This window comes from Protopterus annectens, chromosome 16.part0, assembly GCF_019279795.1.
Source record: "Protopterus annectens isolate FY-2018-M chromosome 16.part0, PAN1.0, whole genome shotgun sequence".
NCBI classification, from domain to species: domain Eukaryota; kingdom Metazoa; phylum Chordata; order Ceratodontiformes; family Protopteridae; genus Protopterus; species Protopterus annectens.
Genome location: NC_056750.1, coordinates 573,529,891 through 573,541,254, shown reverse-complemented (window position 1 = coordinate 573,541,254; position 11,364 = coordinate 573,529,891).

Genomic DNA, 11,364 nt, shown 5'->3' with positions numbered 1-11,364 from the left:
AATTTTAATGGAAGTGAACAGCAATGTTAAACATACAATGTGTAGAAGGTATATAAGGAATGTGAACTGTGTGGGACAGTCCAAAATATATTATCTGTGGTGGATTGCAGACCATTTAATTAATATCTGTACTAAAGGGATATGTAATCAGTATGGAGAAGATGGGCATTTAACCAAAGATTTTGAAATCCTATGCTCAAAATTTAATTCAAAACGACATTTATGGTATGACTGTGAGGAATATGGAAAAGTAAGGAAGAGAGTTTTTTAACAACTAACCCCCCAGCAAAAGAGTGATATTCTAGAAAGTGAAGAGCAAACAGTGCTAATTGAAAAACAACCTAAAGAAGAGAGATTGGAGGCAAGAACTTTCTAGCCTTTGAGAAAGGGAAGCTTTGCATTACATTGAACTGTACATCAAAACAATGAAATATTAGATAGCATACCTCTTAAACTTTTAGCATAAGAATTCTGGAGAAAGCCAAAAATAATGGGGTACAAAACCCAAAATCAAACACAGGTTTTTAAATACTGTACTTATAAACTTAGGAAGTTAATATAATAATATGTGTTGCATTAGAGGATGCAGTTTTTCTAAAGGATATCAAGTCTGAAGCTCCATTGTCTTACATTATTTACTGAATTCAATGCTTAATGATTTGTAAGAAAATCACAATTTCTGTGAGGAGAAGACTAAAATACAAGACAAAAATTATGGCATTCTGTGTATTGTTGGACAGCTGAGAGACGTGTTAAAAAGGGAAGAGCAAATACTTTTAACTTAACAACACCTTGAGGAGGTGGTTGACTTTCTAGATATAAGGAAAGTGAAATTGTTTCACATCTAACAACACAACAAAATACAAAATTCTAGAAAGTGAAGAACAAACAGTGTTAACTGAAGAACACTCTCAAGAAGGGGAAGAGGAAGAACTTTCTAGAAGTGAGGGGAGTGGAGATGATGAAGTTTAGCAAACAAATGAAAAAGTGCAATCCCGAATGTATGATGTATTACAAAGTGAAGAGCAAGATATTGAAGGAGTGGCATTAATAGCTGACAGAGTAAAAAGAGAAAGGAAAATTGTTAAAGAAGAAATATGCAAAACAGGAGAAGGGGTGACTTTTCAATGGTTTTCCGTAAATGTCAACATCATTAAGAGTTGTGTTAAAAGACCTCCCTGGGCATTCATGAAAGGCCATAGTGAGAGCCGTATTGCTCATGCTAAAAAGACCCTGCTAACATGATGCACCATTTTGTGATTCATTGATATATTAGCAGCAATGAGGAAAGATCTCATTATTAGGTAATTTGCATCTGTTTGAATTGCAGTTACTACTGCAGTGTTCAGATCACCACTGAACTGGAGATCACAGTTATAAACTGCTGCCTGTGAAGGCACTGACATCCACACTTCAGTTGCTCTGCCATGCACATACAAGTACAAATTCAAATGCAAGCACACACACCACAGTCCCCATTGTTGTCTGCCTTCCCTTGACTGCCCCCTCTGTTGATCACTGTAATAGCGGAAGTGCCATTAATGCACATGTCTAGCTGCTTTGGTGTCTTGTTACCCCCACCCCATCCTCATAATTGTTTCAGTACCATTAAAGCACAATGTAGTTGCCCTAATGTCTAACATTCCCCCCACCCCCAGATCCACATACTTCTGTCAGTGCTATTATGTCACTTATGTTAAAAGTAATCTCTGGTATCTACTGACCCCCCCTTCCCCATATTCCCATCATGTTAGGTACTTGAACACAACCTTTTAGCTATGTTCACTACCTTGAAGTTGTAGGGCCAGCCATGCTGATTTATAAGGTTGAGTGATTTTTTGAATCACTCATGTGTATATCCCTTCCTGGAGGTAGTTCCTGGGGAGAGGGATCACATGGCTAATTAGGATATTCCTTTCTCCCAGACTGCTTCCTTAGCATTCAGAATGGCCATGAAGGAAGCCCTATGCAGTGCTATATGTCTTCATGCAAGAACACCATGTAGCACCTTATTAGGGTTGCTGCTAAATACAAAAAGTTTATCACAAAGTGTCCACATGTTAGACTGGTACAAGAATGGTCATAAAGATGTAATATGTTTATTAGACACCAGGAAGGGGTGTGTTAAGCAACAATGTGAAAGGGAAATTATATGGAATAGGGAGACAATTGTCTCCAATCATTATGTCAACTTTAGATATTATAGTGCTTGATATAATATTTGTGGAAATTGGAGGATGATAACACACTGTTTCTTTAAAAGTGAGAATTATAGTGATTTGTTTGGGAAGAGTTTTAAGAGAGAGACAGGAGATGTTTAGAGGAATGGAAATGTATACAGTGGCAACTTTATTGTAGTAAGTCAAAGTTAAAATATACTCAAGAGGAAGGGAAAAAAAAGGCTGAGTGAGGAGGTAAAAATATGAAAAATATTAATAAATATAATACAGAGTTTTCCATTGAAAATAGCACGTCAGAAGGTTTATCTGGGGGCAGTCTGAGACAGAGTTTGATTTCTTTTTGCATAACAAATGCTTGAAGGATGTGCAGCGGGAGTATGATGGTAGAAATTCCTGACCATAAAGCAGTATATTATAGAATTTGGGGAAGAAACAGCAATAATAACAGAAGACAAAAAAATTAAAAGGTTAACAGGGACGTCCACTAAACTGAAGGATCTAGTGAAAGAAAGAAAATTGCTGTGAATTATACCAAAGAATAAGGGTATTTAAAAATAGAATGACAAGCCATGGATGTATTATAAATGAAAGTACAAAGCAATTTATTTGGAGTAAAAGAAAGAATGTTAAGAATATGTCATAGCAGCAGAGGGAAGGGAAAGGGAACAATATAATATACTGAGAGTTTGGAAATGTGTAAGTAAGGACTACATGATGCTTTAATACAACAAAAGCATTTGGTAAAATATGAGAAAGAAGAGGTGACTCATTTTCATGGAATGACATTAACAGAGAAATGAAAAACAACTATATGAGAAGTGGAGTATGATAAAGGAAGTAAAATAAGGGTACATTTATTTACATGTTTCTTTGGATTTGATACCTGGAATCACCTTTAACTAATCAAATGGAATGTCAGTTTTAGTGTTGACTAATCATCATCAGCGATTTATTTCCCATTTGAGGACATGATAGGCTTTTGGGGGGCTTGGTTACCATGTCATGGATGTGGGATCCCATTTAAATCTTTAATTATATTACTGTATTTATCTGATGAAGTTTTGGGGTATGTAATGAAAGCACTTATCAGTTTGGATTATTTGAGCTGTCTGAACTTGTTTGGAGATTAGTAAAACATCAGATTTTCTATACTTTTTATCAGGTTCAACTATTAAATAAATGTTTCCAGTGGCTATTATCACTGTGACTCTGACCATGTTTTGGTTTTGGAGTTTGTGTGCTTTGGGGCTTATTTTCACTGAAGTAAAATAAGGACAAGGGATTGGATATTGAGGGAGGAAGAGAAATATATAGAAAGTCTGGATAAAGATAAAGAATTTATTTTTTTATTTTTTTTACATTTGTTTACCAGGGAGGTCCAACTGGACAGAGCTGTCCGTTTTCAGTGGAGGCCCGGGAGAAACTCTCCAGAACAATTGCATACTATACATAAGATATTTACACATTCAGTTATAAAAACGTAGCAGACAATAACATATGATTGGATAAGATATTTACATAAGCATAGAGATTTAGACATACAATTAAAAGAATAGCAGGTAGTAACATATGATTGTTGTTCATACAGTATGTTTAGTAGAGATAATCTTGAAGATGTACTGAAGATAAGACAATAAAGGAAAAACTAACAAAGAAGGAGAATATAGACAAGTTCATATGAGGTGCACTGACATTTTAAGGGAAAGCTTTTCAACTTGGTCTAGGGGAGAGTTAGTGGGTATAGATGGGGCAGTGGGGAGTAGGCGGCAGTGAGTTGGCAAGTAATATGTGATAATATATAATGCACCTGTGGGAGTTTTAAAGAGGAGGTTGGAGCCAGGTGCTAGGCAGTTACAAGTAACATGTGATAATATATAGTGCATCTGTGGGAGTTATAAAGAGGAGATTGGATAGTGGGTTGGGGAAAGGAGTTAGAATATGTCAGCCAGGTGCTAGGCAGTTACAAGTAATGTGATAATATATAGTGCACCTGTGGGAGTTTTAAAGAGGAGATTGGATAGTGGGTAGGGGAAAGGAGTTAGAATATGTCACCCAAATGCTAGGCAGTTACAAGTAACGTGTGATAATATATAGTACATCTGTGGGAGTTCTAAAGAGGAGGTTGGATAGTGGGTAGGGGAAAGGAGTTAGAATATGTCAGCCAGGTGCTAAGCAGTTACAAGTAACGTGTGATAATATATAGCACATCTGTGGGAGTTATAAAGAGGAGGTTGGATAGTGGGTAGGGGAAAGGAGTTAGAATATGTCAGCCAGGTGCCAGGCAGTTACAAGTAACGTGATAATATATAGTGCACCTGTGGGAGTTTTAAAGAGGAGGTTGGATAGTGGGTAGGGGAAATGAATTAGAATATGTCAGCAAGGTACTACGCAGTTACAAGCAACGTGTGATAATATATAGCACATCTGTGGGCGTTATAAAGAGGATGTTGGATAGTGGGTAGGGGAAAGGAGTTAGAATATGTCGGTCAGGTACTAGGTAGTTACAAGTAACGTGATAATATATAGCACACCTGTGGGAGTTTTAAAGAGAAGGATGGATAGTGGGTAGGGGAAAGGAGTTAGAATGTGTCAGCTAGGTGCTAGGCAGTTACAAGTAACGTGATAATATATAGTGCACCTGTGGGAGTTTTAAAGAGAAGGATGGATAGTGGGTAGGGGAAAGGAGTTAGAATATGTCAGCCAGGTGCTAGGCAGTTACAAGTAATGTGTGATAATATATAGCACATCTGTGGGAGTTATAAAGAGGAGGTTGGATAGTGGGTAGGGGAAAGGAGTTAGAATATGTCAGCCAGGTACTAGGCAGTTACAGGTAACATGTGATAATATATAGCGCACCTGTAGGAGTTTTAAAGAGGTGGTTGGATAGTGGGTAGGGGAAAGGAGTTAGAATATGTCAGCCAGGTGCTAGGCAGTTACAAGTAACATGTGATAATATATAGTGCACCTATGGAAGTTTTAAAGAGAAGGTTGGATAGTGGGTAGGGGAAAGGAGTTAGAATATGTCAGCCAGGTGCTAGGCAGTTGCATGTCCAGGAGTTGTTTAGGTGGAAAATGAGCTGTTTTTTGAAGATGGTTTTGTTAGGTTGTAACCTGATTTGTAGTTGTGGGGATTTCCAAGTCTTGGCAGTGTTGCTAGAATACAAGGAGTCACCAAAGCTGTAATGGCTTTTGGAGATTGCAATTAGTGCCTTGTTAGTGGATCTAAGTTCTCAGTTATTGGAGTAGAGGGTGATCAAGTCTTGTAAGGCTGGAGTTTTTTCAGGTTGGTACAGTATTTGGTGAGCTAGAAGAAGTGGGTTTAGAGCTAAGGTGTTAGGGAGTTCCAGCCAGGAAAGCTGTTTTAGGGCATGACAGTGGTGGGTGCGGTAGGAGGAGTTTGCGAATTTTGCTATTTTGTTGTAGCATATTGATAACTTGTTTAAATCGCTCTTGTTTAGATTAATTAAGACAAGAGAAGCATACAGTAAGGTAGAGAGAAGATGGGTACGAGCTAGCGTAACTTTACTGTTGCTGGTTAGGAAGGTTTTACATCTGTAAAGAGTACCCAGTTTTTTGTTGATTTTGATTATGGTATGAGCTATGTGTTTGTCAAATTTCATATTATTGTCATTAGTGAGCCCTAGTAATTTGGTTTGTGTGATGGGGGAGATGGGGTATTATCTAATGCAGAAAGAAAGAATGGGGGGAGTAGGTGCTGCTGCTTTGGAAGGATGAAGAGCATAAGTTGGGTATTTTTAGGATTTAGTATTAGCTGGGAGTTTGTTAGCCAGGCTTTGATGGATGTAAAGGCTTCTTGGGTCTTGATTTGAAGTTGTTGGAGGGTGGGGGCAGAGCAGATTAAGTTGGAGTCATCAGTGTATTGAACCAGGTTTGCTAGAGGGGTGGATTTGTGAAGATTATTTGTAAATATAGTCAAAAGTAGGGGTCCTAGGATTGATCCTTGGGGTACTCCTAGTTTTACCGTAAGTAGGGGAAAGGGAGTTATTCCACTGAACAGCTTGTTGGCATTGGGAGAAATAGTCCTGAAACCATAATAGAGTGGGGGTAGTTAGTTTTAATTCTGAGAGTGATGCTATTAGTTTTGTATGGGAGACTGTATCAAACGCCTTTGATAAGTCAAGGAAAACTGCAGACACTAGTTGGCTGTTGTTGCATTGCAAATTTACTAGGTTACTAAAATGGATGAGTGCAGTGGTAGTGCTATGGATGGGGTGGAATCCATGTTGAGTTTCAGCAAGAAGATTGTTGGAGAGGAGATGTGTTAGGATCTGGGTGTGGATACATTTTTCCATTATTTTAGCCAGTGGGGAAAGTATAGGTATAGAGTGGTAGTATGTTAGGTCAGTGGAGTTGCCCTCTTTGTGAATTGGTATAATGTAGGAGATTTTCCAGAGAAGTGGCACCTTTTGTTCTGAGATTGATCTGTTAATGATTATAGAGACTTGGTAGGAAATGGCTTTGGTGGCTATTTGTAGGAATTTGGCAGGTAGTTTGTCTAATGCTAAGGTGGTGGGTTTAAGTTTGGTTAGATGTTTATAGATGGTGTACATTGGTACAGGTTAAAGGGTGAAGGAGTTGACATTATTTGATGGGTTATATAGTATAGTGGGGGTTGAGTAGGGTGGGTCTGTTGTCACCTTTAATATAGAGTTGGTAAAGAACTCAAGGAATTGGGTGGCTGTGTTTATAGAGGTGGTGTCTACGTTTGGATGAACAGTTGGTGATCTCCCTGGTTGGAAAATACTGTTTATAGCAGCCCAGAACTTTTGTGGGTTGGTATTATGCTTAGTTTGAATTTCACCATAGTATTTTAGTTTGTCTAGTCTGATTCGTTTTTTACAGTGTTTCTCGTGTGTAAGAATGTTTGCCTATTAGTAGTTTTGTTTTTGCGCCAGGTGTCCCATACTTTGTCCCTTTGTTTCATAAGTTGCCTAGTGTTCTTGGTAAGCCATGGGGTATAGATTTTTTAGTGCGGATCTGTCTTGGTGGAGCAACTTGGTTGAGAAGGCCTAAGAAGATAGTGTTGAAATACATAACTGCTTCATCTAAAGGAAGTGTTAAAAGAGGGGATCAGTTAGAGCATTTAAGGGGTGTATTAAGGTCGTCAGCCCTGATGTTTTTAGTGTATCTGATTTGTTTAAGAGAACTAGTTCTAGTGAGTTTACTTTGGGCTCTGCTGAGGAAGGTTGAGAGATGGTCACTTAGAATGTCAGGTAGTGTACCAAAATTATGGGTAGAAGATGGGTGATTGGTGAGAATCCAGTCTAGTATTGAGTATTTTTTTTGTCTACCCTAGTAGGGGTTTGTATAAGCTGTGAGAATCCATAAAGGTTAATATGATTTAAGGGGTGGGGTGATTTAAGTGAGGTCCAATCAATATTGAAGTAGCCTAGTATAATGGTTTCATGGGGGGGGGTTATGTTGTCCATTAGAGAAGAGATTCTAGGATTTTGATGTTATCTCCCGGAGTGATATATGATCATAAGGTATTTTAGCTGTTTTTGTGTATTTAGTCTTACCTTAGCAAGTAGGATCTCTGCATTATTAAACGTAGGGATTTCTATGTTAAATATTTCAACATTGATGTTGTTCTGATATAGGAGAACAACTCCACCTCCTCTTTTAGCTGTACAGTCTTTTCACAGTATACTATAACCAGGGGGAAGTACTTCTTCATTTTTAATGTGTGGTTTAAGCCATGTTTCTGTGAGGAAGATAATGTCAGGTAAGTATAATGCTATGGCTGCATGGAGCTCAGTGGTTTTGCTAAGGATGCTTCTTATGTTATGATTTATTATTAGAATACATTAAATAATAATAAATAATAATAATAAATTAAAGAAGAAAGGGAGTGATGAAATGGGGAGTGAAAAAGGTAAGTACAGTATGCAAAAAAATAATTACAGGGAAGAGTCAGTTAGAAGACCTGGAAAAAGTAATAAGTAAGGGGAAGTCAGATATAGTGCCAGGAAAATACGGTATTATATATGACTTTTAAGTAAAAGACATCAGAAGAGGAAAAACTATTTCATAGAAATACTTAATGAAAATATTTGCACTGGACTAAAAAAGCTACTTTGAAAAAAAATATATAAGATGCAGTCAGACATCTGTAGACATGTAACTTTAAGAAATGTAGATTACAAAATTACGAGTATTTTACAAGACGTATTGATAATGGAGTAATAGGAGTTGGAGTATGTGCAATAAAAATGGAATATAAGTGAAATGTTAGTAAACAGTAATATTTATAAAGATAGTAGAAAGGAGAGGTGCAGGGTAAAGTTTGGATCTATCTCAATTTGTCGAAGAACCAAATTTACAAAACCCATATGGTCAACAATTTGGAAAGGAGAGGTGAAGGGTAATGTTTGGATCTATCTCAGTTTGTCGAAGGACCAAATTTTCAAAACCCATATGCTCAACAATTTGGTTTGTCAAATCATTGTAACTGAGATGGTGGTACAGTAGGGAGTGGTGAATTTGCCCCTTTCCCCATTGTAAGTGATCTAAGAGTTGGTCTAACTTATTAGCAGAGGGTGTGGGGGAAGGATTGCTTGCACTCCTGCAAAAACATCACTTGTGTTGTTGGCAGGTGTTTAGGCGCTTTATGATAGTGTTAATTGCATTGTTGAACATATGGATTTCAATAATGTGTTTTTTAATAAACTGACATAGATGCGGTGAAGTTGTGGTCTGCAATATTCATAAAGCCTATGATAATATAGCACATGAATGCATATGGAGCATGTTGAAAGAATATGGGATACCATGGAAAGTGATAAAATATATTAAAGAGGAGCATGATTGCTCTTGGTTGAGACCAGCATATAATGGATGAGTAGAACAGATAATCTAATTTAAGAAAGACAGAAAGCAAGGCTGTCCTTTAAGCATAATGTTATTTGGACTTATAATGGACATGGTTATAGGAAAAGTGAAACAACACAACAGTGTAGCTGAAGTACAATATTTAGGAAAAGTCGAAATTTCATCGGTAATGAATTATGCTGATAATTTGGTAATTATAATAAAGAACAAAATCTAGGTGATTAAGGTAAGTTAGTGCTTCAAATATAAATTACAGAAAGTGGGACTGAGTATTAACAAAGAAAAAAGAAGAAGGTATGGGGACAAAATTATAACGGGTGAAACTTACCTTTTAGTGAAAGAAATTACTGGTTTGGGTATAAATTTCTTGGAAGGTGTTAGAGAAGTACAAGAGAAAGGGATACTTTAGCATTTACAAAACATAACAACACTGTGGAAGATGTATGTATGTATATACATACATATATATATATATATATATATATATATATATATATATATATATATATATATATATATATGCTACATTCTATTTTTCTAGGAAAGTTAAATATTATTGGTAGGTGCACATGCCACCAAAGAAGTGGTGGAAAAAAGTATTAGAGCTTCATTTTTATGGCATATGGTGATCTCATATAAATTCCATTAAAATTGGGATTATATTCAAGAAAGAATAAAAAGGGCTTAGTCTTAATAAACATAGTTTTTCTACATTCCTTACACTTAATTGTGGGTATTGCAGCAGTTTAAAAGTGTGACAGAATCAGCTGTATAGTGACTTTAGAGTACTATATATGGTACCAATTTATGGCAAAAAAGGGGAGAAAGGGAAGCACATAATGAATACTATGATAAGACAGGGTTAACTTAAAAAAGTCCCAATAAGAATGGTATAAAACATAACAGAAAAGTTTTACGTAATTGATTCATTGGATAAGTTACTTATAAATATTAAGGATAGTATAATGAGATGAAGGAAAAAAATTTCAGTATATTAGTGGATGTAAGGATTTTTATGGCGGTTAATGTTACATATGCTACCAGTAAAAGGACAAACAGTAGGAAGAAAGAGAATGCATTGTATGAAATAAGATGAGACAGTAAAACATGTTTTCACAAGATGTAACTGTGTGAAAACTTTTTGGGAGATGATTAAAGGATTGCGGAAACAAACCAAATTAAAAAAGATAACAATGAATATTGTCTTGTACAGTTATTTTAGGAAAGGTAATTTAATATTTATTTATGAAATAAAAAATGTCCTACTTGTGCATGGTTTATTTGGAAAACAAGATGTGTGGTGGCATTGTATAACAAAAAATGGTTACAAGAAGTGAAATTCTGGTTGTGGATTAAAGGGTGGGGGATAAACATTATAATCTTATACAAATATACATGACTATTGTAGAGTCTTGTACAAATGTATATGACTATTGTAGAAATGTCTTCTGTTTTAATGCCATGTAAATATGGATATAAGAAAGGTCTCTTCGCTGTTCAATAAGTGTCATGGAATATTTTACTTCCACATGAACTGCTACAATCTCAGGCAGATGAGGCCTTGGATTAATATCTCATCTAAAGGATGGTAAACTCAGAAGTGCAGTATTTCCCTTATACTGACCACTACTCAGAAGTGCAGTATTTCCCATATACTGACCACTGTGACAGGGGCGGCCACAGTGGTGCAGCGGTTAGCATTGCCACCTCACAGCAAAAGGTTCTCTGGTTCAATTCTCAGCTGGGGTGCCTTCTGTCTGGAGTCTGCATGTCCTCCCTGTGGTTGCGTGGGTTTCCTCTGGGTGCTCCGGTTTTCTCCCACATCCCAAAGACATGCAGTAGGTGGATTGGACACTCTAAAATTGGCCCCAGGTGTGAGTGTGTGCATGTGTGTGCCTTCTGTGGAAGGTTGGGCGCCGGGCTGGCAACTCGACACTGTAAAACTCCACTGCCAATCATGAGCGGACAGATGATCCACTGTGGCGACCCCTAACCGGGAAAAACCCGAAAGAAGAAGAAGAAGACTGACCACTGTGACAGTAATGGAAAATGGATCCAAGCAGCAGGTGCAGAAATGGAAACCTCAGTCATCTGACATTCCAGCACTTAAGAATTTGTGCGACCTGTTGAGGCACTGACTCTGCTATATGCAGGCAGAGGAGAAGACACAGCTTGATGCATCTCCAAGAACATGTTTGCAGTTAATAAATGCTACAGTTTTACCTCCTTTTGAAATAACTAGTCCAATTAATGTCTTCCAGTACTTAGGCACATATCACTCTTTGATGTTAAATTAAACAGCCTACATACACCTTATTTTGTGATTCAACAC